The sequence below is a fragment of the Ursus arctos genome, unplaced genomic scaffold (assembly GCF_023065955.2).
Source record: "Ursus arctos isolate Adak ecotype North America unplaced genomic scaffold, UrsArc2.0 scaffold_11, whole genome shotgun sequence".
Lineage (NCBI taxonomy): Eukaryota > Metazoa > Chordata > Mammalia > Carnivora > Ursidae > Ursus > Ursus arctos.
The window spans coordinates 18,792,589-18,817,269 of NW_026622775.1; positions in this window are offsets into that span (position 1 = coordinate 18,792,589).

Consider the following 24,681-nt stretch of genomic DNA (forward strand, 5'->3'; position numbering starts at 1 on the left):
CATAAGATCACATTCACGGATACCAGGGGTTAGGATTTGAATTTGAGGGAGACACAAGTCAACCCACAGTCGTACCTATGTATTTCTTATCAGATGAAATAGGGAAAGGATGATTTTTGTCAAGAGTTTTTCTTTTTTCTAACATTTGTCTAGTGTTAAAGTAGATGAGGTTTGTTTTTTTCCCAAAGATAAGAAATAGATTTTTAAAAAATTCTGTAATAGTTTTTCATTAATATTTTCTGTAATGATAGTCTTGAAACCTAAGGAAATACAAACAAACAAAAGTGTAAAGCAAATTATATGATCCAGGGATTCATAATTGAGTTGTAAGATAAGTCATATATGAAATAGTTAACACAACAAGCATAGAATCTTATGATTACTGATACAACTGAGTGCCTTCGGGAGTAGGTGGAAATAGGCAAGTCCAGGTGGTGGCACTCCTGTGGGGGAAATGGAGTGAAAATTATTTTTCTCATTCCTCATTTCTCTGTTCTACCCTTTTCTTGGGACATAACACTGCCTTTGTCACAGATACCAACTCACTAGCAATGTAGTTTATATAATAGGCTTAATATTCTTTCAATAACTACTACTGTTCAGAGCTTCCTCAAACACTTTTTCTGCCATAGGCCTCAAGGTCCTTATACTCTCCTGCTATAACTAACCAGGAAATATCTTGCTTTTTCATTTATCTCCCAGTTGTGTTAGTAATATTACTAACTAGCCTATACTGATCATCCCTTGTTTGTCCACAGTTTTCAGTGAGATTGACTGAATTTTCCACAAAGCATTTAGCAATGGAAAAAAAGCCTGTTTACTTAAGGATCAGTACCTCCAATAAAAAGAAACCACTGAGAAACCACTCGAAGTTTGTATGATCTTACTCTTCAAACAGATGTGGTTGACGAGAGAGGGCACGTTCATCCTTTTCTTGAGTTGTGGCTTCAGTGTCATGGCTCGTGTTCATTACTTAGCTTGTTTATAAAGGAATGGTTGAAATTGTGTTGGGTTTCAAAGCATCATCCGGACCAATGAACTATGTACTGCAACACTCCATGCTCAGTGGGACTCAGCACCCTACCACACTGAGTTTCTCCAACCCATTAGAAACAAGCTGCTTCTGACTATTCCAATTCTAACAGGACTATGAAATTAAAGTAAAAGATTAATTTTTGTTGACTTATTTACTATGAAGACCTTGCCCGAAGAGTGGTAGGTATAACATCATCGACTCAAATGCCTTTGCTTATTTAGGAGAAAAATGTCAAAATTCATTTTAATTTTATAGATTAACTCTTTGGCCGATGCAAACTCTTAATTCTTTATGCATTTTGCTGTAAACCTATTCACAGTACAAACCTAAAACATACTATGATTTTGTGTTTGTTTTTCAAAGAGATAAATGCATAATAGTGTTTGCAATGGGTTGAATTGTCTCCCTCCATAATTAATGTTTAAAGGCCTAACCTTTTGTTTCTCTGAATGTAACCTGACTTGGAAATAGTCTTTTCAATTTAATCAAACTAATATGAGGTTATTTGAGTGGTCTCTAACCCAACGTGACTAGTATCTTTACAGGAAGAGGGAAATTTGGACACAGACACATACTTGGAGAATAATGCCATGTGAAGACATGGACACAGGGAGAAGACAGCCATGCGACATGGAGGCAGTTTGGAATCATGCATACAAAGGACAGGGAATGCTAAGGATTCTAGAAGCTAGAAGAAACAGGAGGTATTCTGTCCTATGGGTTTCAGAGGGAGAGTGGGCCTGCCAACACCTCGATTTTGGACTTCTACCCTCCCAAACTGTGAGATAGTACATTTGTATTGTTTTGAGCTACCTGGTTTGTGGTACTTGGTTACAATAGCCCTAAGAAATGAATACACTGTTCTAAAAAAAAAAAAAAAAAAATTTCCAAAGTACTGACTGCTACCTCTGATGTTCTTTTACTTTCCTCAAAAATTCGTTAATTCTGAACCAAAATTTAAGAGAGTGGTAATAGAACTGGGAAGTCCTAATATAAAATAGGTTAGCAAGAGGCCATTGAATGTTTTTGAACAGGAGTTGACATTGATAAGCTTGGGGTCTTAGATATAAGTTTCAAACTGATTGGGACTTTAAAAATGGATTCACTAAGTAGAACTAGATTCACTGTGAAAGGAATGGATGGAAGAAGGAGAAAAGAAGGAAGATATAAACGATGAAAAGAATGAAGAAATGAAGTGTCCCAAACAAATAGTAGTAAGATATAAAGCAATAATGGTGATGAAATTAGAAATGAGAATGACATAAAATGGGTTCAAGAAACCTTAAAAAGAACGGACAAAATGTATTCACAGAATATACACATTTACATTAATGTAGGAAATGAAAAGCTAACCAAGGCACTCCAAATTTGCATGAGAAAAAAAAAGTAGTTGAGGTGACGATGAATTGCATGCATTTATTAAGAGAAATTTATTTAAATGAGATAGAAAGGAGGAGATATTTATATTTTGATATATTTGACTGAAGATACGTTGAATGTATCAATTAGATATTGATTCAGAAAGTAATTACACACACCTGGAAAACAGAGGCATGAATGGGAAAGAAGCTGGCAAGACCAGCTGCCTGGAACAGCCAAATATTAACAGTCATTCTGGTTCATCTAGTACTTTGCTCTGTCATTCTTAGACTTGGATTCTCATCCTCATTCTTTTGAAGTGGCTCCGAGAGCCCCAGTCTTCACATACAAATTCCAGGCAGAAAGAGGGATGAAAAGAAAGAAGCAGAGGGAGAATGACAACTCCTCCAGTCTTTAAAAGTTTTTTGTTTGTTTGTTTTATTTTTTGTTTTTTTTTCCAGGAACTTCATCTAACCACTCTTTTTCATATCACCTATGTGCAGAGAAGGAGGGGAGACCTAGATGTTGGTGGGACAGAGGAGAGGAAGCAGATACTGGGTCAGGAACTAGCAGGCTCTGCTATGGGGATATCCTTGCTTGTTCAGTTTATTTAATTGTTGAAATATGATCTGATTCTGATTCCTTGCCAGTGGATTAGCTCCAGTGCTTTAAGTATTTTTCTTTTCAGATATTTTAGAGAAAGCCTGTAGAATCAAGCCAGTAAATCATGAAGTGCAGTATTTTTTTGTGTCTAAACATTTGCTTGTTTATATGCCTTTGTGTATATTTCTACTTTCTGAAGATTGATACAAATCATTTTTGTCATCTGCTTTCCACAGTCTACATTTTTCTTATATCTTACATTAACATAAACAATTAAAAGTTGACTTCATCTTGAAGCTGTGAATACATGGTTACTTTACCTTTGAATGTGATATAACCCATTTTTTTCCTACTTGTCAACACAACAAAAGGAAAAAATGGTGACTTTCAAAATGCACATCATTTGAATGTTTTGCTCAGATTATCATATGACAGTAAAATATTCAATTACATGTCAATCACAGTTAATTATTTAATTTCCCATTGTACAGAAAAAATATTTCCTCTTTTACACATTTTCAAATTAAAAAAGAAAAACAGAATCATTTTTTCAACATTCACTCAGCAAATATTTATCTAATCCTTTTGAGTGCCAGACATTATGCTCAGCTGTAAAGATAGATTCAGTGGTAAATAAAACAATTTTAGCATCAATACTTTTCAAGAAGTTTGTGTTTGGGCAAGTTATTTTATCTACAAAGTATATATATATGTATATGTATGTATGTATGTACATACATAGGTGTGTGTATACACACACGTATGTGTGTATATATACATTTTTGTTCATAGTTTTCTTGGTGCAACATATAGTATAAAAATGAAGATGATGGAGACAGAATGCTATAAGAGGCAAAAGGTGCTAAGTTGTATTGGCGCTGGTCGGTGCTTGTCTGGACCATCCATTTAGACTGCAGTGTCAAAACGGGGTGGTGATGTGTAGCAGGAGGAATGGATCTTTCTGCAGCAAAGGACCAAAAGTAGAAAAAAAATAATAATAACAGTCAATTTAGAAAGTACTTTCAGCAATATTTTCTAACGTGGAGGTCAGTGGTTTACCCTTAGACTCGTAATTCTTGTTCTGTTTAAAATAATGTCTTATCCGTTATTCATCATATTGCTTCTTGGGAGCACTTTTAGCTCTCATCTAATTTACTTGATGCAGTGTAGATTCAATTGGCATGTTAGCAAATGTTCGGAAATATTATAATTTCATTTGGAATTTACTGAGTTGGCACAAAGAATAAGATAATGAGACACGTGCAGATTTACAGCCTTCTGCCTTAAACATATTTGCTTGAAATTTAGTTCAAGAGGACTGTCTTAAAAACTATATGTATAAAATTTTTCCTATGTCAGAAGCATGAAGTCCTTAATAATACTTTCAAAATATAAGCAAGTAGCTTATCTATATGGATTAATATAAAAACAAATTTGAAAATATGTCTTATATAAATAAAAAGACTAAGGCAATGCTAAGATTTTTAACTTATTTTCAGTTTTTAAAAAACAGCAGGGGCACCTGGATGGCTCAGTTGTTAAGCGTCTGCCTTTGGCTTAGGGCGTGATCCTGGTGTTCTGGGATCAAGCCCCGCATCAGGCTTCTCCGCTGGGAGTCTGCTTCTTCCTCTCCCACTCCCCCTGCTTGTGTTCCCTCTCTCACTGGCTGTCTCTCTCTCTCTGTCAAATAAATAAATAAAATCTTTAAAAAAAATAAAAAACAGCAAAACAGCAGCATATACTGTGAATGAAATGTTAAAGTTTCTGAATATAGGGAATATTGTTTTATCAGTTTTCTGCTTAATGCTATATATTAAAAGAGCACAGATTCAATGTGATAATACATATGCAGCAAAATGTGTTGTTACTGAAAATATGTTGAAATCCTATTCTAATTTTTAATGTATTACAATTGGTTGCTTCCACTAAATTAAATTAAAAGATTAGAAGTATCCTATAGAGGCAGAAACTTTTTATGGATTATGTGTAACAAAGTCAGCCACTTAAGGAATTCCCAAAACACCAAAGGCTATGATGATTTTGAATCTATCGATCATCAGCTGGGGAATAGATGAGATATTATCAGATAGTAAAAAACAAAAAAGCCAAAAACATGTGAAACAAAACAACAGTGTTGCATTAAGTTACAGTTCAAAGAATTCTATCATTGTGACCACTAAATCAAATTAAACATTTGTCCTATTAATCATATTATAGTTTTCTTAAAGACACGGCTAATATGAGGTATAGGTAAATAAAGCATAAATAAGATTAAAGAGTTTGGTGGAGAAATGTTTATGCTTTCGGAGAGGTTCAAGGATTTCTTCATCCTTAACTGATTTTCATCTATAAAATTTTAAGATTTATATCCTGATCTGACCCGAACTAAAGGAAAGCAAAAACTCATAATAATTTGGAAATTGCTCTTTCCAAGAAGTATGTGATGAAAAAGTTACATATATTCTCAATTATGAGACAAAGACCACAAAAAAACAATATTGCAAGGTTTAATTAATTGATAGTATATTGACTGAGTCCAGTTATTTTTTTTATTCCAGGACAGCAATGGTTAAATCACCTTAAAGGATGAGCATTCTAAGAGCCTTGGTAATAGCCAGCTCTGCTATGTGACTTCTCTAATGTCTAATTTGAAGGAATTTTTAACAAGCTTAAGTGAAATGATGTTTATAAAACATGTAATAGTTAGGAAAAGTTAGCTACTGTTAATATAATCATAAACCACAAGATTGTTAGTAGAAAATTATTTGATTTATAAGTATTAACAAAAGTTAGCTTATATCCGGGAGCTTCTAAATTAATCCTATGTATAATAGTAATCCTATTACAGTTTTTATAATTTTTATACTCTTAATTTTAAATTGGTATTATTTTGGTAGAAATTTAGTAGAGATTAAATACAGTAAAAATGACTTGATGTCTAAATTCACCTATCTTTAAGACTATCTTCATTAAACTGCTGGTAAACTGCTGAGGTAAAATATGGCCATCAGTATCTTCATTTTCATTGGTAAGAAAAAGAAATAGCTATGTTTTATATAAATGTTATTTGTAATTTACCTAAAATTTGCAATCCACTCATAGGTTGAAAGACCATTAAGGAGTATGCAGGTGACAAAATAGTATGAGACACAATGGTATAACCATAGTGATTTGCTTTCAAATACCTGTAAAGTAGTAGCTACTATAAAGATCATCATTACTGAACACAAGATTTATTTGTAGAAAATGATTTGATTTGCAAGTATTAAAAACATTTAGCTCATATCCTGGAGTTTCCAAGACTACCCATGACAGTGTTCCTCATGTACTTTTCGTTTGTGAATAATTTGAATTCAGCAAAAGATCCCAGGAATTATGTATCTAGGAAAAAAAGGCTATGTGTTGAATAATTTGCACAACCCAGAGACTGAAGTCTAGATTTAATAATGACATATAAGAATTCGTTCCAACCCTACAATTGTTTCTGTCCTAATATAAACCCCAATGCTCAAGACATTTGTCGACAAATCATATATATTATTTTCAAGATGCAGAAGAGTAAGTCATATTTACTTGGTCAAAGTCTGTCTCAATTCAGAGTCAATATTTTCTCCCACTATATGTTATAACCTCATACAAAAACAACTATAAATAATTTCTTAGTCAATATCTACAAAATTACAAAAATATATCCAAATAAATAGTCAAGTCATACAATTTATATGAAGATTTTTTGTGTGTGCATTTATCAGTTAAGCATAGGGGGTGTTTTATGTACTAACCATTTGAAATACAGTAGGAAAAAGATATAATTATCAAGGAATTACAAGCAAAAAGTTCTGGAGAGAGAACATAAGTTACAGAATGGAAAAGAAAAGGGAAACATCACAATAAGAAAGGACACAAGAGAGCATTTACTAGAAGAACTCAAAATAAAATTGCCATATAAAATAAAAGATGCCCGCTTAAATTTGAATTTCAGATAAATAAAAACATTTTTTTATTATGAAAATGCCCCATACAATATTTGCGATACCTACACTACTTTTTTTTGTTTTTCTGAAATACAAATTTAACTATATTTTCATTTGCTAAATCTGGCATTCATTCTCAAAACACAGAAATGAAAGGAAGTAGAAGTTAAAAATTAATAAATTAATAAATACAGGATGAATGGAATATGTGTGGGCAATTCAAATGCTATGGCTTAAAAATAAAATTCATACTAGTATTTTAAAAAACTATTTTCAAGGCAAAAGCACCTGTAAGTGATGGTCATATTTTTATATCATGAGGACGATATCATGGAAATCATTTATATTTATAACAAGCTTCATATATTTTCCAAATATTTCACATACATCAACAATTTGAACTAGCAGTTTAATAACTATCAGTAATAGGAAAAATTAATTGGTAAAGTACAGGTGGGCTTTTTACTAAGAAATTAATTTCTAGAGAAATGACATTTGCTTATAAACCAAAGGAGCCCTTTTTACATTCAAATATTCTTTACATATTAACAGACAATTTTTCTTTATTGATTGTAGTACTCAGAAATATTAATTGAATTATTGTTTATAAATACAAATGCTACATACATGCCCCAAACTCCGAAACTGCTGATGACAAAGTTCACAAGTAACTATAAATATTTAAATAAAAGCCAAAAATACAGCTGCAGTGTTTAGTTGCTAATGCTCAAAAGGAAATATTTATATTCATTTTGTTTTAATCTGAAGCCATTGTACTCACAAAGCTATACAAGAAATTGGCTGTATTTTTTTAAATTAGATATATTATTTCATACACACTAGGCAACCTCTCCAGAGCTAAGTATGAAATACATTTTAGGTCATTAAAAAATTACAAATTAACATTTTTCTTTAAAAGCCTTCTAAGAACACTCACATAAGCACATACACACACACAGAAAGAAAAGATGAGAGAGAAGAAATGCTATTTTCTTTACATTTAAAAAACACATATGATTTCACAAACAGTGCTTGTGACATTTGAGGCCAGACAGATAATTTTCAGGGTGTAACGAGTGGTTATATTACGCATTATAGGATGTTTAGAAGCATCCCTGGGTTTTACTCAGTAGATATCAGTAGTACCCCTTAGTTGTGACAGTCAGAAATGTCTCTAGACATAGCCAAACGTCCCCGGTGAGGGTCAAGAGCAGAGGGCAAATCTGTCTTTGGTGCTCTAATGTATCAATTTGGCCACTTATTTAGTCACTACCAATACTGATAATAACAACCTTGTTTATTGCAGCCTCGAAAGGTGCTAGTTAGACACCATCTGTAATCATCATAATCACAATATATAAATGCAATTTATTTCATTTTTACGTGGACTTAATTTTTTTAGAACATTGAAAGATTCACAACAAAACTGAGGGACAGTGTGGAGGTTTCTCATCTATCCTCTGCCCACACACATGCATAGCCTCCCCATTATTCACATCCCCTACCGGAGAGGTACATTTGTTACCACTGATGTAACTACATTGACACATCAGTATTGCCCAAAGTCCACAGTGTGCATTAAGTTTCGCTTTGGTGGTACATATTCCACGGGACTGAAAATTTGTAATGACATATATCCATCATAATGACATGTATCCATTATCATAGATAGCATTTCTACAGTCTTAAAAATTCTCTGTGCTCTGCCTATTCATCCTTTTCCCCTCCTCAACCCCTGGCAACCACTCATCTTTTCACTATCTTCATAATTTTGCCTTTTCCAGAGTGTTTTAGAGTTGGAATTACACAGTATGTAGCCTTCTTGTATTGCCTTAATTCACTTAGCAATATGCACTTAAGGCTCCTCCATGTCTTTTTATGGCTTGATAGATATTTCTTTTTAGCTCTGACTAATACTCCATTGCTTAAGATGTAGCACAGTTTACTTACCCAGTCACTTACTGAAGGACATCTTGGTTATTTCCAAGTTTTGGCAATTATGAATAAAGTTGGCAATTATGAATAAAGTTGCTTAGGTTTTTGCGTGGACATTAAGTTTTCAACTTCTTTGACTAAATAACTAGGATCGTGATTGTTGAATCGTATGGTAAGAGTAGTTTTAGTTTTGTAAGAACTTTTTAAGATGTCTTATTGTTCCCTAGACATTTTATCTATTCAGATTGGATATTCAGACCCCTTTCTAAATATGTTATTTTTTCAGGCAGTCATCCTCTTTAGACTTAACGTGTGGATCCTGCCTGTTTTTGTTGCTATTCTAAAGACAGTTAAAGTTTTGGATTTTTTATAGTACGATTTTGGTCTTGTTGGTTGGTTTCTCTGGTGCTGTGGGGCTCCCCTTGTTCTGTCAGGGTTGCCTGAGGGGGCATTCTTTCGAGTTAGCATCCTCTGTAATCAACATGTTGCAGAAAAACATTTATACATGACATCCAGAGAAGAGGTAAATGAATAATCTGGTGGTAGCGTGGTGGAACAAGATGTGTTTTAAGGGAAAAAATATGTGTTTATGTTTGTGTTTATAAGATTAGAAATCATCATAATAAAAAATATATTCTGAAAACACAATATGTTACTAATTTTTCGTGTTAGGGATGGTGATGCTTAAGGGAACCTAATTTGTTGTAACAAAAGTGCCTCCAGGAAGAAATTTAGTTGAAGTAATATATCAGCTATAAACCTGTCACACAAATTTCTTGGGATTTTAAAAGCTTGTAGTTAGTCATTAAATTACTATTACCCCATTACATGAATTTTTATTGCTTCATCAAAGGGGAAACTGATACTAAATAGTATAAATGACTAAGCATGTAAAGTAGACCAGTTAATGAAATCTAAACACAAAACACAACGGTAAGAGTCTTTACATTTCAAAACAGGAGAACTCCTCAATCCATCTCTCCACTCCTCCTGAATTTATATAAATGGCTCATGTAATAAATGAAGTCAAATTAAAATGTCATCTGTTAATTAGCGTCTGTCTTCGGGTTAATCGTGCATTTAAAAAAAACAATGAAAACAAAGAAATAAGGGAAGGTTAATCTTCATAAATTTTTAAACATATTGACTAAATCATTTTCAAATTAAAGAACTACATGAATCTAGGAAAGACCATTTCTTTCTTTTTTTTTTTTTTCTTAAAGATTTTATTTATTTATTTGACAGAGACAGCCAGCGAGAGAGGGAACACAAGCAGGGGGCGTGGGAGAGGAAGAAGCAGGCTCATAGTGGAAGAGCCTGATGTGGGGCTGGATCCCATAACGCCGGGATCACGCCCTGAGCTGAAGGCAGATGTTTAACCGCTGTGCCACCCAGGCGCCCCAGAAAGACCATTTCTTAATAGCACATATCCACTTGAAAGAATTCAATTAATATTGAACTGTATCTCAGGATAAAATTAATTGCTGTCTCTGGGATCTTGAAACATAAGAGAAAAAGCAAGACATCCTTTGTCTAAAGTTATATTAGAAGAAAAAATAAAAACAAATAAATATAAAATTATATTAGAAGAAAAAAACTGTGTTGTTTAGAAAGTGTCTGACCAAGTGTCCTGCAGCGCTGCTTCAGGTTAGATGATGTTTGAACTTCTTTACATCACCCAGACTAAATGTATTCATAAGAGATTTATTTGCAAATCATTGGTTACATAGAATAACAGTTTTTAGAGGATGTAATTACTTGTTGTTCTCAACTCATTTGAATAAATTCAGTTGTGATGAGGTAAACGGGACAATTCAGGGAACTCTCTCTGTGTCTTCAGATAATGACTGCAGTGAATGAGAACTTTCTATCAGGTAAACATGGGGCTCTCAAAATCCGTGGTGAAGAAACTTCATGGCTCATCATTTGAGATGAAAGTCATGCTCGTGTGCATTGGTTAAACACCCCTATGCTTCCCATGAAGAGGAGAACCACTTGTCTCTATCATGCTATCTATACTGTTTTGTGACTGGCTTTGTTTGCTTAACGGAATATTCTTGAGAAGCATCTATGTTAGTAGATATGTCAGCAGTTCATATTTTTGTGGCTTTGTAGTATTGCATTTTATCAATATATTTCAATTTGAGTAGTGTCCCATTTTCTGTTATGAGAACAGAATTTCCATGAATTTCCACCATATTTTGGTGAACATATGCACTCAATTCTCATATAACTAGGAGTAGAATTTCTAGAAAATAGAATAGGAACGTGTTCACTTTAATGGGTTTTCTTTGTTACATCTTCTTGATAAACTGACTTTTTCATTATAAAATGTCCCTTTTAATCACTGAAAATACTCTTTGATGTAAGGTCTTTTTCCCCCTGATGTTAACATAGCCACTCCAATTTTTATTTTGAGGAGTATTTCCATGGCATATTTTCCTGTAATTTACTTTTAACCTCTAGATGATTTATAAAGCATATTTCTTAGAAACGGCATAAAATTGAGAATTTTTAAAATCACTAATACATTAGGGTTTAAGTAATCACCTTGATGCTAGTTTTGTATATGTTTCATCTAGGTTTTTTTCTTCTTTATTCTTCCTTATCTAATTACTATTGCCTGAGCAATCATTTTTTATTAGTCCATTTTCATTTTTACTCACATTTTTTGTGACTCTCAGTATTCTTTTATTAGTTACCCTAGAAATTAATACATCCTTACCTTATTAGAGTCTGCCCCAAATCAGTAGGGTTACATATCCCAAATAACGCAAGAATCTTTTAACAGTTGATTTATCTTATTCTTGACTTTTTTCTATTGTTGCCATGTACTTTACTTTTAATTCTGGTAGAAATCCAAAATGCATTACCTTTTTTGTAACTTTAAATGATCAGTAGTCTTTTACAATTACCTTTGTATTTATTCTTCTGGAACTGTTTATTTCTTCTTACTCTTTCTTCCATTTGTGGTCATTTCCCTTAAGGCTGAATAATTTTCTTTAATATTTCCTGTAGTTCAGATGTGTTGGTCATTTTTTCACTAGGCCTTTTTGTAAAAAATATCTGATAACACTTGTATTTAACTTCATTTTGGAAGATTATTGTTCCTGAGTATAAAAATGCAGGTTGGCATTTTGGTTTTTTTCCCATACATTAAGAATACATTTTAATATTTTCTGACATATATATTTATACCTATATATAGGTATTTATTTATTTATTTATTTGTTTGTTTATTTATTTATTTATTTAGTAAAGTAGGCTCCACTCCCAATGTGGGGCTTGAACTCATGACCCTGAGATCAAGAGTCACATGCCGTACTGATTAAGCTGGCCAGTCCCCCCTTGACTTCTGTAATTTCTGCTGAGAGATCAAATATTATTGTTTTACTGCAGGAAATGTCTTCTTTCTCCGGTTATTCTTTTTTTTCTTAGGATTTTATTTATTTATTTGAGAGAGAGAGAAAGAGAGCACAAGCAGGGGGAGAGGAAGAGGGACAAGCAGACTCCTTATTGAGCAGGGAACCTGATGTGGGGCTCCATCCCAGGACCCCGAGATCATGACCCGAGCTGAAGTCAGACGCTTAACTGACTAAGCCACCCAGAAGGAAGACCATCTCATCTTTCTCTGGTTATTTTTAAGATTGTTTCATTATCTTTGTCTTTCTTCAGTTAGGCTATGATATGGTTAGAAGCTGTATTCTTTATCTGCTTGACTTTTTGCTTAACTTTTAAATTCATGAGTTTGTACTTTTATCAAATTAGAAAAACCTCACCATTCTTTTTAAAAAAAATTACAGCCATGTCATTCTCCTCTTCTTCTGCTATTCCAACTACAGGTAGGTTAAGCTTATTGATGCTATACCACATTTCTTTTATTTCTGCTCGTTCTTAAAAAATTGTTTTTCTCCCTGTAGTTTATATTTTCTCTTAACTAGCTTTTGGCTTTATAAATCTTCTGTTCTAGTCTGCTTTAAATTCATATAATCACTGCTTAATTTGATATAGTTTATTTGGATTCCTGTAATGTATATTTATTTTGTGTAGATTTAGATATCCATTGACTATCCCATTATTTCATTCATATTATCCATATCATCTGTATTTAAAAACAAAGCAGTTGTTATTATTTTGAAATTTTTGTCTGTTGACTTCAATATTAAATTATTCTATACATGCATCTAATGGCTAGTTTATTTTTTAATCACCAATCAATTGTTTCTGCTTCTCCATCTAGCTAGTAATTTTTAAATTTGAAAAAAATAAACAGAAACTGAGTATTTTGCATGATATATTGTAGAGGTTTTGGAGTCCGTTATCTTTGCACATCACATATTGTGTTTTGTTCGTCCAGCAACTAAATTACTGGCAGCTTACTTTATTTTGCTGAGACTTGGTTTAAAGTTTCAGTAAGGAGAGTCTAATTCAGTTTTTCCTTCATTGCTACTGTGTACTCCCTTTTCTTTTGGGGCCTGGCCTTTCCTGCTTTTAAATAAATCACCTGAGGAGTTAACGACGTCTCTCTACTGTGCCTTAGCCAGAACTACATCTCTCCAGCTCTGTAGAAACTCTTGAATTGCTTTTCAGCTCCCACATCTCACCAGATGTTCTATGCTAGGTCTCATTTTATGTCATCCTGTGCATTCATAGCTTAGGAGTTGGCCAAGGACTAGGAAGAATCCTTTTACATATTCTTGGAGTTCCTTCTTTGTGGAGTCCCCCCCGCCTTTTTTTTTTAATATCTTGCCTCCAGATCTTATTAACGTCCGGAGACATAAATCTGATCTCTCTTCCCTATCACCAGCCAGACACAAACTGTGTTGTCCAAAGACATAAGGCATACACAGGGGCAAAAAAGGCAAAACTAAATTAGACTCTCCTTTCCAAAACAGCAGAGCTCAAACTCTCCTCTGGAAAATCTCTAAGAGCATTATGAAGATATCACTTTCTCCCAAAATAATGTATACATTTTGTGCAATTCCAAACAAAATACTAAGAGATATTATGCAAAATTTCAGAGCTAAGACTAAAATTTATCTGGAAGCTTAAATAGGTAAAACCAGAAAAATAATACAGTAATATTTTTTTTTTCAGATGTGCACTTCCATGTAAAAGTACCATCTCAAGACTGTTTAGCTTTCAACATCCATTTTTTTGGTCTAGAGTTTGGGCAGGACTCAGTGGCACAGCTTACCTTTCCTTCGTGTGGTGGTCACCGAGGTAGCTCAACTAGCTGGAAGCTGTGAGATGGCTTCACTCACTCATCTGACAGATCACTGTGGGTGTTGGAACGTCTGGAGGCCCCTTTCTTCCCCTTTGTATCTTCTTAACCTTCAGCCTCTCTCTTTCTACGTGTAGCCATTTTCTAGATCTGTGTAGTTGGAATTCTTAACCTCTCAATTGCCTTCCTAGAATGAAATAAAAACTTAAGGTCTTTTAAGGCATAAGTTCAGAAGTCCCAGATCATCACATTTATTTGTTAAATTACTCAAAAATGTCACATGGTTTGAGAAAATAAATGGGAGAGAAAATAGACTTCCTTCTTAATGGAAGAAGCATGTGTTTATAGGAATGGTCGTTTTCACAGATAAGCGACCACGATTAGCGTCATAGTTAGAGAATATTTTTTCTTTGGACTCAAGCTGAAATACAAACTTTATATCACCTTATGCTTTGTTTGTTTATAATATTTTTATATATAAAAATGAGGGTTCACTAACTAGAAATCTGCAATTAGACTGCATGGCAACATACCTGTGCAGTAACACACTCCATCCTGGTGTGTGAAACTTGTTTCTCCTCTCAACAACCATGGCAGCCCCCACTGGCCAAAAGGCTCCTGGTCCTCTTATTAAGTGCTAGTTTAGAAAAAAACAAAAAAACAAAAAACACCTATTGGCAATAATAAAAGCAATAAAGTTCTAGCATAGAAATCGATAAACAGATCCTTGGAACAAAAGAGAATGTCCAGAAATATATATAAATATATTTGAAGATTACCTTTTAAACCTTTAATTTGAAAGAAGGGAAAAATTGATACTGGGATAATTGAATGTATATCTTAAGATAAATTTAGAGCTCTACCTCACATTACAGCAAAGTTTATTTTTTTATAAATTGGTTTATAATTTTAGAAATTACCCACAAGCAATGTTAAATTAATTCTAGAATATTATTTAAATGATATTTTAATCATCTCTCAATAAAAAAAAATTCTTAAGTAAGACATAAAGCATAAATGTCATAAATTTATAAAAAACTGATTTGATTCTTTAAATACAAAACTCTGAATTATGAATGAACGAAGTTAAAACAAACAAAAAACCTCAAATGACAGATTGGGAAGATATATTTGTGAAATATATGTCAAAAATGGGACCAAAATATTTCATACAATGAAGAATGACCCTATAAATCAATAAGAATATGACATAGCCTATTATAAATAAAGCAAAAGAACATGAGCAAAGTTAGGAGCTGGTGCACTTAAAAAGACCCCTGATCTTCCTAGTGATATACTGAAAAAGATAAGCCATGAAGAAATGGGGTAAAAAATTTCAGAATAGTAGGTACAGCATTAATTTATTTTGTGTAAATAAAATTATATGCATGTATGTTAATACATATTTATTTATATATGTATATTTGTGTATATATAAAAATGCAAACTATTATAGGGATTTCATTGTTTATATACCTTCCCATTGTTTCAAAATTTTAATTAGCAGTTATACTTTTGTAAACTAACAAAGGTAAAATAGCAAAATGGTATTCAATTCTATTTGTGTTTCTCATTAACGATCTGAACATAGCGAATCTCCTCAATTTGAATGTCCTAGTTTTCTAATCTGTAAAATGGAGATAATTAAATCAGCCTTGACTGGTTTTGTAGCAATTAAATGAGCTGACATATCTGTAAAGTGTTATATATGTATTTGGTCAATCCGGTCCTCTTAAGCGTTGTTGACTTTGAGTGTTTAGAAGGATATTTACTCCTTTGTTCATAAATACATTTTCATTTGTGTCCCATGGAAAGCTCCAAGAGTTGCCACGTTTGTATTCAGTTCCCTTGTGGGCAAATTATTAGCATTATTATTATTTTTTAAAGATTTTATTTATTTATTTGACAGAGAGAGAGAGACAGCAAGAGAGGGAACACAAGCAGGGGAAGTAGGCTTCCTGCTGAGCAGGGATCCCAATGTAGGGCTCCATCCCAGGACCCTGGGATCACGACCTGAGCCGAAGGCAGACACTTAACCGACTGAGCCACCCAGGTGCCCCGCAAATTATTAGCATTATTGTCTAAGAGGCAACTTGTCCAGGAAAAATAATTTCTCTGTTGTTTCAACCTATGTAGAGTTTCTGCTTTTTCATTATTTATAAAACTATACTCATTTTTTTTTTAATTTACATCAGAGGAAATGAAGTAATCTATCAAAACCTTTTCTCAAAAATATCTGATATTGCTTATTTCTTTTTTTTTTATGACTCAAGTATTTCATGAAAATCAGAATGTTAATAACTGCATTGTGACCTCAGGTCAGATTCTGAGATTCCACTAGAAACTCACAGTTTTTATCTCTGGGTTTATTGGTGTATGTATATCTTGTGGATAAGATACCAAAAGAAATGGACAAATGCTCTGGTTCAACAATGCCATTTTTCATTCGAAATTCTAAAGGGCAGAGTGTCTCTAAATCTCTTTTGCAAAAGTATCACAGTAAATCATTACCATTTACAAGTTAATAGAAAAATTATCAAACAAGAGAAGAGGCTGTAAAAATAAAACAAAAAACATTTTGAAGTTTTATTCTTCAAACAAATAGGTGCTGGATTACTTAAAGTCAGCCTTTGCTTGATTAATTGAAAGCTAAAATATATTTTTGAAATATCATAGGGCTATAATTTGTGAAGCAGAAGAGAAAAGATCAATGTAAAGATGAGAACAAGAGAAATGGGGAAATGAAATAATTCCATTTGAATCAAATCATTCATATCTTTTTTTTTTTTTTTTTTTTTTTTTTTTTGCTCCTTGTCTGGATCACAGACTGATTTTTCAGCTCTGGCTTTTTATATCATGGGCCATGCAGAATACCTTACATGCTGCCAGGTCCTCTGCTTTCTTATTCCCCAGAAGTTTAAAGTAAGATGGTATATCTTCATTTACATTTATCCAAGAGGTTACGTAGGCATCCCATTTTTTTCCTACTATTCAGAAATATAACACCTGGTACAAGATCAAAAACAAGGAAAATAGGAGCACCTGGGTGGCTCAGTTGTTAAGCATCTGCCTTCCGGCTCCAGTCGTGATCCCAGCATTCTGGGATGGAGCCCCCCATTGGGCTCCCTGCTCAGCAGGAAGCCTACTTCTTCCTCTCCCACTCCCCATGCTTGTGTTCCCTCCCTGTCTCTCTCTGTCAAATAAATAAATAAAATCTTAAAAAAAAATAAAATAAAATGAAAAGCATGAAAATAAATTTTTGTTGGTTTGTTTTGGACTCTCTTGTGCATGTACTTAGGCTTCCATATACCTGCACCACTTCACTGCTACCACCCTCACACATGGTCAATATTCAGGAACCTATCAGGAGTCCCGGAGAATAAGTATCATAGGTAATGATTATTCAGGTTGATAAATTTGAATTTCTAAAATGGCTGGGTATGGACACCAAGAAAATGAGATTTATGTTTTAACACACATAAGAGATATAGGTATGTAGTAGAATTAGCCAGACCCAAATGAGGTGGGAAATCATGAGTCTTGTGTCTCATTCTCTGTGACATATTTTAGCGATGATTTCTTTGCTTTCTAATCTCCAAATAGAAAACCCAATTCATTCAGAAAACAATTCCTACAGCCTACTGTCATGGGATTATGTGAAGGATGACATGAAGGCAATAAAGGAAAACCATGGTTGATATATGTCATAATGCAGCAAGATGAGCCTGTTATGCAGAATTAAGTTTGAAGGATCTGATTTACTTGATATGAAATGGTAAGTATAGTTAACAGCTTGTCAGGAAGTAAAGGCTGGGAGATAAACCTATCAATAATCTAGTTTACAGGTTGATGGCAATGTAAACATTCGAGGAAACACGGATCTCTATGGATAATACCGTGTAAATTTCAGCTTTTATTTTAAAAGCACAAAAAGACACATTTTTCCATTGAGTGAGAATTCTTGTTAGTTGGAGTCCCATCTGTATAATAAAGGTAAAATTGAGTTTAGTAATCAGAGTAGTATCTAACATCTTTCAGGTATGCACGAGGTATCAGGTATGGTGCTAAGTGTTTTAAATATATTAACTCATTTAATTATCACAACACACATATGCATTCTAGAACAAGGAAACCAGACAGAACAAGGCCAAGTCCCTTGCTGGAGTCCCACGGAGAGACCTGGTTGAGAACTAAACAGCCCGGGTGCTCCCGCGCACGCTTGGGCTTGCATGATGTCCCCCATGTGATCGATCTGATTGTTCCACATAACCAATTTACTTTCCACAGCCATTCTTTTTTATTATCTAAAAGCATCTGCTTTCCCAGTACATGTTATGATGTTGAAGATGTTGTGAATCTAATTTAATCATTTTATTATCAGAAAAGCAGTAATAAATTGTTCTTTAATTCCACTCATTCTACCTCTTCTACTTTACACCTTTGTGACATGTGGTCATTAGCTCAAGTCTTTTCTAGCTTTTCTCTTTCTCTATCCATTCAACACTTCCTGGTACATGTTTGCAAAAATTATTTTCCTCGTCCTGAGTTGCAGACATGTGCAGTTTAAAAAGTTTCCCAGATGATTCCGATATTCTCCTCTTTCTTATCTTTAGAGAAACACTGGATTAACCCAGCCATCTGCCTCCTCTGCTTCTAAACCTGTACCCATGTTATTGGTGAACCACTGGAGAAAACCAGATGATCTTGCAGATTAGTACCATAGCAAATTTATGGTATCCAAACTCAGAGGTGACCACAACTGCTTGGCAATCCTAGTGCATTTTTGTTATCTGGCCTATTTCCCATTCCCCTCAGCAATTCTTCCAGGCCTTCTTCATTTTCTTTAAATCCAAGGCCCCAGTAGAGTCCATCTTACTCCATCAATTACTCCTATTGTATGCAGTGGTTTTAGGCTAAGCACACACACCACACAAACATACCCACACCCATACAAATATACATGCAACAAAATTTGAGGACATGTTGTGGACATATACACGAATATACGTATATGTGTACACTTATGTGTTTCTTCAACTTTTGATATAATTAAATTCAGCTACCTTCTTAAAAGACTCATTCCTTTATTTACAAATTTTTGTATAGTCTCTCTTTTTTCAGCCATTTCTGTTTGTTTTAGAAACGCCTCTTTTGCTTAATGATGAAGCTCATCAGGGCCATAGTTAAATTGCATGTCTTTCTCAGGAATCTGGCGTCAAGTCTTTCGCTGTAAATCAGATGTGTTTGAACTATGATCCTGAAATGGGCTTTAAGAAGACAATAAAACTCCTGAAGCTATACCTTTAATACTATATATGTACCTATTTCTGAAGAGGAGATCCAGAATTTTAAAGTCAGAATGTGACTCAATAAAGTTTAATAATAAACCATTAATAAACCATTGTCTTAGGACTCTCCCTGTGCATTTTGATCTTGGTGTATTTTCCTAACAGCTGTTTGTGCATAGATAACTTCTACGTTTATTGTCCAATTTGGAGTTCTTTCCTCAGCTACACCTGTGACAACTAAATTTTTTCACCTCTGCATCTCGCAGGCACCTTAAATGGAACAAACCTCAAACTGAATTAGTTAATTTTATTAATGAGCCTGTCAAAGGCATTCTTTATATCTGTTACAGGCTTCTGACATCTAGTACTTCTTTTTGATTCTCAGAATTGCCATCTTTCCACTACATTTTCCATCTGTTCTATGTGTTGTCTACTCTTTTTCCATTACGGCTCTTTAACATATTCATCGTGGTTGTTTCAAATATCCCAGTCATATCTGACTCTGGTTCTAACGCTTCTTTGGTCTCTTCCAATTGTACTTTTTGCCTTTTAGTATGGCTTGTAATTTTTTGTTGAATTTTGGACAGGCTGTGTCCCGTAAAAGAAACTCCTATAAATGGGCCTTTGGCAAGGTGGTGGTGAGGCTTGGGGGAGGAGAAGTGAGCTATAGCTTTTGATCAGATCTCTTGGTGAGCCTGTGCCATGGACTGTGAACTTCACCTGTGCTTCTCAGTTCTCCCCCGCTGTAATTGGGAAAGGAATCTGAGAGGGGGCTAGAGCTGGTATTTCCCTACCACCGGGTTAAGTTAAGCTCTGATAAAACTCCAGCAGTTAGGCTCTGAGTTTCTTCTGAAGTCAAGTCTTGTCAAGAAAACAGAAGGCACATTTCAGAATAGTTACTTTTTCCCTCCCCCTTCCAGAGGACTGAAGGGATTGTTCTCTGATATTGACTGTGAGCACCTGGTAGATTTGTTGGAGGTAAAACTCACAAAAGTGTGGGCACCCTCTTAAGACGAGGCCCCCTGACGTCTTTAACTCTTAGACTTGTCCACCATGAGCCTCCAAAGATCCTCAATTACCTGTTAGATTTTCCTACCCTGGCACTGATTTCAATGGAGTTTTCTGCTCTGGTAAGTTGTGATTCTTTGTATCTACCCGTCTATCTCCAATTTTTGAAGCAGCAGTTTGCCCTGTGACCTCACATCTTTGACAGATCTGAGAAGGATTGCTGATTTTTCGGTTTGTTCAGGCTTTTACTTGTTGTTAGGACAGAGTGGCAACTTCTACACTCCTTACATGACAGACTGGAAACCCTATTAACTTTATTAAGATTCTATCACCTTTTTCTATTTTTTATCTCAGTGAATGCCACGGTCACCATGCCTTTGAGCTACTGGTCTACCTAGAAACCATCCTAGACATCTCTCTTTTTCTCAGCCTGACACCTAACCAGTAAACAAATCTGGTCAGACCATGTCTTTAATATCTCCAGCAGTCCATTCTATTTCTCAATCCTTTCAGTCACTGACTTCGCTCAAGTCCTCACTATTCTCCATATGAAATACTCTCTTTCTCTAGCCTCAAAATTCTTCATACTGTAAACAGAAACATTTTTCTGAAACAAAAGTTTAACTATACCTTTTCTCTATCTAGCATTTGGATACATGCCTCTATTAGCCCATTCAGGCTGCTATGACGAAACAAGACTGTATGGCTTAAACAACAAATATATATTTCACACAAGTCTAAAGAGTGAGAAGTCAAGGTGCCAGCAAAGTGAGGGCTTACTTCCTGGTTCTGTCTTCTAGCTGTGTCTTCATATGGTGAAAGGGACACAAAAACCCTCTGGGGTCTCTTTTATAAGGACACTACTTCCATTCACGAAGGTTCTACCTTCATGACCTAATCACTTCCCAAGAGTCCACCTCCTAATACCATCACATTGGGAGTTAGGATTCCAACATATGAATTTGAGGAGGGCATAAACATTTTTCCCATAATAATGCCCAAGATGACTTATTAGGTTGTGAAAAATATTACAATATTTATATATATATTTATAAAACTAATAAAGAGATTGCTCATTATAATATTCAATATTTACATTGACAGCAGCATGCCTTCTTGGCCCATATATCAGACAATCAAGTGTCACATGTATTATATGGAATAAACTAAAGCTAGGGTAAGAGCTCCAAAAAATGTTAAATTGTGTTGTTTTCAGATATTTAATTATTTTCAGCACATTGCTTTATAGTTCAGATTACATACCTAGGGAGATTTTTTTATTGATTACATTTAGTTTTGATTAAGGTTACCATAACTAAATAGATAAGAAATTGATACAATTTCCCACAAAGAAACCACAATTGGAAATAAAGAATACAGCGTAAGAATTACCAAACAATAAAAAATTGTCATAATGATATTTTTCCTGTGTGATAAATCTCTTTTTAAGCCACTAAAATAGGTAAAATCCTTAACAGCGTAATCTGATCAGTAAGGTCAGAAAAGTGGTGAAATTATTTTGATCAGAAAAATGTGAAATTATTAAAAAGGCCATATGAAATATGATTTATATCTTTTATTGTTAATAATAGATGTTACCTAAGTATATATTGTGCTTTGAAAAAGAAGGTAATAACACAAAGCCATCATGATTAGCAAGACTTTAAAAACCCCTATTAATAATATTTAAAAGTGAAATAATTATTTGAAATATTTAATTCATCTTTATTTCATTATATTTTTCTTTTTTTAAGATTTTATTTATTTATTGAGAGACAGTGAGAGAGTGAGAGATAGAGAACACGAGTGGGGGGAGGGACAAAGGGAGAGAAAGAAGCAAACTCCCGGTTGAGCAACTTGGGGCTGGATCCAGGGACTCCAAGATCATGACCTGAGCTGAAGGCAGCTGCTTAACTGACTGAGACACCCAGGTGCCCCTTCATTATATTTATTTGTACATTTTTATAACTAAAGTAGTAAAACAATGCATACATTTCCTTGTAGATAATACATATATTTGTGATGGTGGTTTGTGCATGAAGATTTTTACAGGTGAATGAATAAAACATTTTGAGACCAACTATTTATAGTGCAAAATCAGTATCTTTAAGGTAGGATACAAGATCCTTTATAAGATGACTCATTTTCAATTGCAGCCACAGCTTTTATTACATTCACCTTATATCTGACATACCTGAACTTTTTACAGTCCCAGGAACTCAGACACTTCACTTTGTATTTTTCTTCCTAAACCGAACTCCACTCACTAATTCCCTTTAGTCCACCGCCTGTTTAACCTGGACTTGACCGTTAGGACTACATGTAGGCATCTGCTCTGCCCAAGAAAGCCTTCAATAGTACTTTCCATTTGCCCACCTGGGTTTTGTTTATGCCATTAACATACATTCATTTGCCTGTCTAGCACATAACACTTTTTTTGAGAAATAGTTTTCCTTATTTTTCAGAGATCTATAAGACCCCCATTCTAGTCATGCCAATGGAATGGAAGCTGAAATCTATATAAGTAATAGATTTAAGTAACCCAACCTCGTATGTTACAGAGATTGGTCAAAATTTAAGCATCCAAACCAGGCTAGGTCATTCATAGCACCCGGCTCTCCTATGAGTGGCTACTTTGGTGGAAGACTGGACATGTGACTCAAGTCAAGTCCAGCAGAATTGTTCCTTGAGATTTTTTTAGTAGAAGCTGATCCCCAAGCTAGATAAGTTTGTTCAATGACCCAGGGAAATATCATTCTAAAAGAAAAATTAAACAAACAAACAAAAATTAAAAACAAAGCTGACATTTGAAGAGGTGGAGAAGAGGTGGGAAGGAAAGTCTGGTGGTGCTTACAGAGTAGGATCTGTCCTAAGCCATGCCATGCCTCAGCTTTCCTGGGATTCATTTATGGAACCTGTCTTCCTAGACCCCATAAGCACAGCCCTCTTCACTCGCAACAGGAGTCCTCAATACCAAAGATGTATCTCCTGTGTCTCCTTAAGTAGCCTTACTTCCCTCTATGGCAACATGTATCAGATGTTTTCTTGAGCATCTCCTTTTGTCCCCTCTTCACTCTCTTTTACTATGTAGACCAGAGATTCAGAGAAATTATTACTTCTTACCTCTTCTTTATCTCCCACAAAAATTAGTGACCACCAAATTCTCTCCATCCTGCTAATAACGCCTCTACACTCTCTTCATCCACGTTGTCATTACACGCACTCAGCCCTGCATCAGCCTTTAACTGATGTCTGCAATAAGCCTCCAAGTCTCTAGGCCTTTCTACCTCTACTCTCCACTACAAACATACCGAATACCTCATCTTCTTATGCTACGGTTGAACTTTGCCCATACCTTAATTACAATATATTTTTTTTCTTATTTTACAATAGTTTGGTTTCTAATCTTCACTCTTTACCATAGCTACTGGAAAAGGACAGTGGTGTTTCATCCTTTTCTAGAATAATATATGATTCATACTAAGATTTTAATACACAGCTATTGAATAAATACAGGAGAAAAAGGAGAGATGAGGAAGAACATTTCTGAAAATAGTTAACATGATAAAATGCTTGGGTTTTGTTTAAAAAATAATATATATGGCTATATTATGATATAGTGTTTAAAACTGTAGATGCATTGGGACACCTGGGTGGCTCAGTAGGTTAAGCACCTACCTTCAGTCCAGGTCATGATCTCAGGGTCCTGGGACCAAGTCCCACAACAGGCTCCTTGCTCAGTGGGGAGCCTGCTTCTCCCTCTCTCTCTGCAGCTCCCCCTGCTTGTGCTCTCTCTCTGTCAAATAAATAAATAAAATCTTTTAAAAAATTTAAAAAATTAATAAAATATAATTGTAGATGCAGTCTCAAGTACAGAAGTAAAGTGTCTGGATTGTATAAGGTAATTTTCTGTGGTTGGGTTGTACCATTTGACTAGTTTTTAGTATTACAAATTTGAAATGGAGATTGAGAACACTAGGGCATATGGAAAAAGTTGCTCAAGAATGTAAAAATTTGTATGTATACAGGGAAATAAAATTTAAGGCATGTTTAGATTTAAGGAGACAAAAATAAATGAGGGGGAAGTGAGACAGCATAACTTCTTCCTTAAAATGTTTGATAAATACACACATGCAATCACACACAAGATTTATTATTCTGCTTCAGAGCTTCTGAGATTGTAACTTAAACCAAAGAATGATAAAGTCAGGAAAGAAGATTGTTCTTTTGTGTTGTTTTTGAGATTCCACATGT